Source organism: Channa argus, chromosome 3 (genome assembly GCF_033026475.1).
Source record: "Channa argus isolate prfri chromosome 3, Channa argus male v1.0, whole genome shotgun sequence".
Classification (NCBI taxonomy): domain Eukaryota; kingdom Metazoa; phylum Chordata; class Actinopteri; order Anabantiformes; family Channidae; genus Channa; species Channa argus.
Window position 1 is genome coordinate 28,767,523 of NC_090199.1, and position 6,001 is coordinate 28,773,523.

Consider the following 6,001-nt stretch of genomic DNA (forward strand, 5'->3'; position numbering starts at 1 on the left):
CCCAGAACAACTCAGTTCAGCATGGAAATATCATTGCAACAGCTTTTATTTAGCCAAATTTAAGAGTGTAAGTTTTTATGCACTTAAAAGCATTTTCAGGCAGAATGGAGCTTATTTGGAAGATATGCTTGTTTCTGTATATTGCAGAAAAATACTGAAGGGAAATTTGGTTTGCCTTCATATTTGACCCAGAACAACTCAGTTCAGCATGGAAATATCATTGCAACAGCTTTTATTTAGCCAGAAATCAAGAGTGTAAGTTTTTATGCGCTTAAAAGCATTTTCAGGCTGAATGAGCAAATATGCTTGTTTCTGCCAATTGCAGCCAAATACTGAAAGGAAAGTGGGTTTGCCTTCATAGTTGACCCAGAACAACTCAGTTCAGCATGGAAATATCATTGCAACAGCTCTTGTTTAGCCAGAAATCAAGAGTGTAAGTTTCTATGCGCTTAAATGCATTTTCAGCCCAAATAAGCTGATTTCTGGCATTTGCAGCAAAATACTGAAAGGAAAGTGGGTTTGCCTTCATATTTGACCCAGAACAACTCAGTTCAGCATGGAAATATCATTGCAACAGCTTTTATTTAGCCAGAAATCAAGAGTGTAAGTTTCTATGCGCTTAAATGCATTTTCAACCCAAATAAGCTGATTTCTGGCATTTGCAGCAAAATACTGAAAGGAAAGTGGGTTTGCCTTCATATTTGACTCAGAACAACTCAGTTCAGCATGGAAATATCATTGCAACAGCTTTTATTTAGCCAGAAATCAAGAGTGTAAGTTTTTATTCGCTTAAAAGCATTTTTAGGCCAAATGAGCTGAATTCTGCCTATTGCAGCAAAATACTGAAAGGAAAGTGGGTTTGCCTTCATATTTGACCCAGAACAACTCACTTCAGCATGGAAATATCATTGCAACAGCTTTTATTTAGCCTGAAATCAAGAGTGTAAGTTTTTATGCGCTTAAAAGCATTTTCAGGCCGAATGAGCAAATATGCTTGTTTCTGCCAATTGCAGCAAAATACTGAAAGGAAAGTGGGTTTGCCTTCATATTTGACCCAGAACAACTCAGTTCAGCATGGAAATATCATTGCAACAGCTTTTATTTAGCCAGAAATCAAGAGTGTAAGTTTTTATGCGCTTAAAAGCATTTTCAGGCCAAATGAGCTGATTTCTGCCAATTGCAGCAAAATACTGAAAGGAAAGTGGGTTTGCCTTCATATTTGACCCAGAACAACTCAGTTCAGCATGGAAATATCATTGCAACAGCTTTTCTTTAGCCAGAAATCAAGAGTGTAAGTTTTTATGCGCTTAAAAGCATTTTCAGGCCGAATGAGCAAATACGCTTGTTTCTGCCAATTGCAGCAAAATACTGAAAGGAAAGTGGGTTTGCCTTCATGTTTGACCCAGAACAACTCAGTTCAGCATAGAAATATCATTGCAACAGCTTTTCTTTAGCCAGAAATCAAGAGTGTAAGTTTTTATGCGCTTAAAAGCATTTTCAGGCCGAATGAGCAAATACGCTTGTTTCTGCCAATTGCAGCAAAATACTGAAAGGAAAGTGGGTTTGCCTTCATATTTGACCCAGAACAACTCAGTTCAGCATGGAAATATCATTGCAACAGCTTTTATTTAGCCAGAAATCAAGAGTGTAAGTTTTTATGCGCTTAAAAGCATTTTCAGGCCGAATGAGCAAATATTCTTGTTTCTGCCAATTGCAGCAAAATACTGAAAGGAAAGTGGGTTTGCCTTCATATTTGACACAGAACAACTCAGTTCAGCATGGAAATATCATTGCAACAGCTTTTATTTAGCCAGAAATGAAGAGTGTAAGTTTTTATGCGCTTAAAAGCATTTTCAGGCCGAATGAGCAAATATTCTTGTTTCTGCCTATTGCAGCAAAATACTGAAAGGAAAGTGGGTTTGCCTTCATATTTGACACAGAAAAACTCAGTTCAGCATGGAAATATCATTGCAACAGCTTTTATTTAGCCAGAAATCAAGAGTGTAAGTTTTTATGCGATTAAAAGCATTTTCAGGCCGAATGAGCAAATATGCTTGTTTCTGCCAATTGCAGCAAAATACTGAAAGGAAAGTGGGTTTGCCTTCATATTTGACACAGAACAACTCAGTTCAGCATGGAAATATCATTGCAACAGCTTTTATTTAGCCAGAAATCAAGAGTGTAAGTTTTTATTCGCTTAAAAGCATTTTCAGGCCGAATGAGCAAATATGCTTGTTTCTGCCAATTGCAGCAAAATACTGAAAGGAAAGTGGGTTTGCCTTCATAGTTGACCCAGAACAACTCAGTTCAGCATGGAAATATCATTGCAACAGCTTTTATTTAGCCAGAAATCAAGAGTGTAAGTTTTTATGCGCTTAAAAGCATTTTCAGGCCAAATGAGCTGATTTCTGCCAATTGCAGCAAAATACTGAAAGGAAAGTGGGTTTCCCTTCATATTTGACCCAGAACAACTCAATTCAGAATGGAAATATCATTGCAACAGCTTTTATTTAGCCAGAAATCTAGAGTGTAAGTTTTTATGCGCTTAAAAGCATTTTCAGGCCGAATGAGCTGATTTCTGCCTATTGCAGCAAAACACTGAATGGAAAGTGGGTTTGCCTTCATATTTGACCCAGAACAACTCAGTTCAGAATGGAAATATCATTGCAACAGCTTTTATTTAGCCAGAAATCAAGAGTGTAAGTTTTTATGCGCTTAACAGCATTTTCAGGCCGAATGAGCAAATATGCTTGTTTCTGCCAATTGCAGCAAAATACTGAAGGGAATGTGGGTTTGCCTTCATATTTGACCCAGAACAACTCAGTTCAGCATGAAAATATCATTGCAACAGCTTTTATTTAGCCAGAAATCAAGAGTGTAAGTGTTTATGCGCTTAAAAGCATTTTCAGGCCGAATGAGAAAATATGCTTGTTTTTGCCAATTGCAGCAAAATACTGAAAGGAAAGTGGGTTTGCCTTCATATTTGACCCAGAACAACTCAGTTCAGCATGGAAATATCATTGCAACAGCTTTTATTTAGCCAGAAATCAAGAGTGTAAGTTTTTATTCGCTTAAAAGCATTTTCAGGCTAAATGAGCTGATTTCTGCCTATTGCAGCAAAACACTGAATGGAAAGTGGGTTTGCCTTCATATTTGACCCAGAACAACTCAGTTCAGCATGGAAATATTATTGCAACAGCTTTTATTTAGCCAGAAATCAAGAGTGTAAGTTTATATGCATGCGCTTAAAAGCATTTTCAGGCCAAATGAGCTGATTTCTGCCAATTGCAGCAAAATACTGAAAGGAAAGTGGGTTTGCCTTCATATTTGACCCAGAACAACTCAGTTCAGCATGGAAATATCATTGCAACAGCTTTTATTTAGCCAGAAATCAAGAGTGTAAGTTTTTATGCACTTAAAAGCATTTTCAGGCCGAATGAGCAAATATGCCTGTTTCTGCCAATTGCAGCAAAATACTGAAAGGAAAGTGGGTTTGCCTTCATATTTGACCCAGAACAACTCAGTTCAGCATGGAAATATCATTGCAACAGCTTTTATTTAGCCAGAAATCAAGAGTGTAAGTTTTTATGCGCTTAAAAGCATTTTCAGGCCGAATGAGCAAATATGCTTGTTTCTGCCAATTGCAGCAAAATACTGAAAGGAAAGTGGGTTTGCCTTCATATTTGACCCAGAACAACTCAGTTCAGCATGGAAATATCATTGCAACAGCTGTTATTTAGCCAGAAATCAAGAGTTTAAGTTTTTATGCGCTTAAAAGCATTTTCAGGCCAAATGAGCTGATTTCTGCCTATTCCAGCAAAACACTGAATGGAAAGTGGGTTTCCCTTCATATTTGACCCAGAACAACTCAATTCAGAATGGAAATATCATTGCAACAGCTTTTATTTAGCCAAAAATCTAGAGTGTAAGTTTTTATGCGCTTAAAAGCATTTTCAGGCCGAATGAGCTGATTTCTGCCTATTGCAGCAAAACACTGAATGGAAAGTGGGTTTGCCTTCATATTTGACCCAGAACAACTCAGTTCAGAATGGAAATATCATTGCAACAGCTTTTATTTAGCCAGAAATCAAGAGTGTAAGTTTTTATGCGCTTAAAAGCATTTTCAGGCCGAATGAGCAAATATGCTTGTTTCTGCCAATTGCAGCAAAATACTGCAAGGAAAGTGGGTTTGCCTTCATATTTGACCCAGAACAACTCAGTTCAGCATGGAAATATCATTGCAACAGCTTTTATTTAGCCAGAAATCAAGAGTTTAAGTTTTTATGCGCTTAAAAGCATTTTCAGGCCAAATGAGCTGATTTCTGCCTATTGCAGCAAAACACTGAATGGAAAGTGGGTTTCCCTTCATATTTGACCCAGAACAACTCAGTTAAGGATGGAAATATCATTGCAACAGCTTTTATTTAGCCAGAAATCAAGAGTGTAAGTTTTTATGCGCTTAAAAGCATTTTCAGGCCAAATGAGCTGATTTCTGCCAATTGCAGCAAAACACTGAATGGAAAGTGGGTTTGCCTTCATATTTGACCCAGAACAACTCAGTTCAGCATGGAAATATCATTGCAACAGCTTTTATTTAGCCAGAAATCAAGAGTGTAAGTTTATATGCATGCGCTTAAAAGCATTTTCAGGCCAAATGAGCTGATTTCTGCCAATTGCAGCAAAATACTGAAAGGAAAGTGGGTTTGCCTTCATATTTGACCCAGAACAACTCAGTTCAGCATGGAAATATCATTGCAACAGCTTTTATTTAGCCAGAAATCAAGAGTGTAAGTGTTTATGCGCTTAAAAGCATTTTCAGGCCGAATGAGAAAATATGCTTGTTTCTGCCAATTGCAGCAAAATACTGAAAGGAAAGTGGGTTTGCCTTCATATTTGACCCAGAACAACTCAGTTCAGCATGAAAATATCATTGCAACAGCTTTTATTTAGCCAGAAATCAAGAGTGTAAGTTTTTATGCACTTAAAAGCATTTTCAGGCCGAATGAGCAAATATGCCTGTTTCTGCCAATTGCAGCAAAATACTGAAAGGAAAGTGGGTTTGCCTTCATATTTGACCCAGAACAACTCAGTTCAGCATGGAAATATCATTGCAACAGCTTTTATTTAGCCAGAAATCAAGAGTGTAAGTTTTTATGCGCTTAAAAGCATTTTCAGGCCGAATGAGCAAATATGCTTGTTTCTGCCAATTGCAGCAAAATACTGAAAGGAAAGTGTGTTTGCCTTCATATTTGACCCAGAACAACTCAGTTCAGCATGGAAATATCATTGCCAAAGCTTTTATTTAGCCAGAAATCAAGAGTTTAAGTTTTTATGCGCTTAAAAGCATTTTCAGGACAAATGAGCTGATTTCTGCCTATTGCAGCAAAACACTGAATGGAAAGTGGGTTTGCCTTCATATTTGACCCAGAACAACTCAGTTCAGCATGGAAATATCATTGCAACAGCTTTTATTTAGCCAGAAATCAAGAGTGTAAGTTTTTATGCGCTTAAAAGCATTTTCAGGCCAAATGAGCTGATTTCTGCCTATTGCAGCAAAACACTGAATGGAAAGTGGGTTTGCCTTCATAGTTGACCCAGAACAACTCAGTTCAGCATGGAAATATCATTGCAACAGCTTTTATTTAGCCAGAAATCAAGAGTGTAAGTTTTTATGCGCTTAAAAGCATTTTCAGGCCGAATGAGCAAATATGCTTGTTTCTGCCAATTGCAGCAAAATACTGAAAGGAAAGTGGGTTTGCCTTCATATTTGACCCAGAACAACTCAGTTCAGCATGGAAATATCATTGCAACAGCTTTTATTTAGCCAGAAATCAAGAGTGTAAGTTTTTATGCGCTTAAAAGCATTTTCAGGCCGAATGAGCAAATATGCTTGTTTCTGCCAATTGCAGCAAAATACTGAAAGGAAAGTGGGTTTGCCTTCATATTTGACCCAGAACAACTCAGTTCAGCATGGAAATATCATTGCAACAGCTTTTATTTA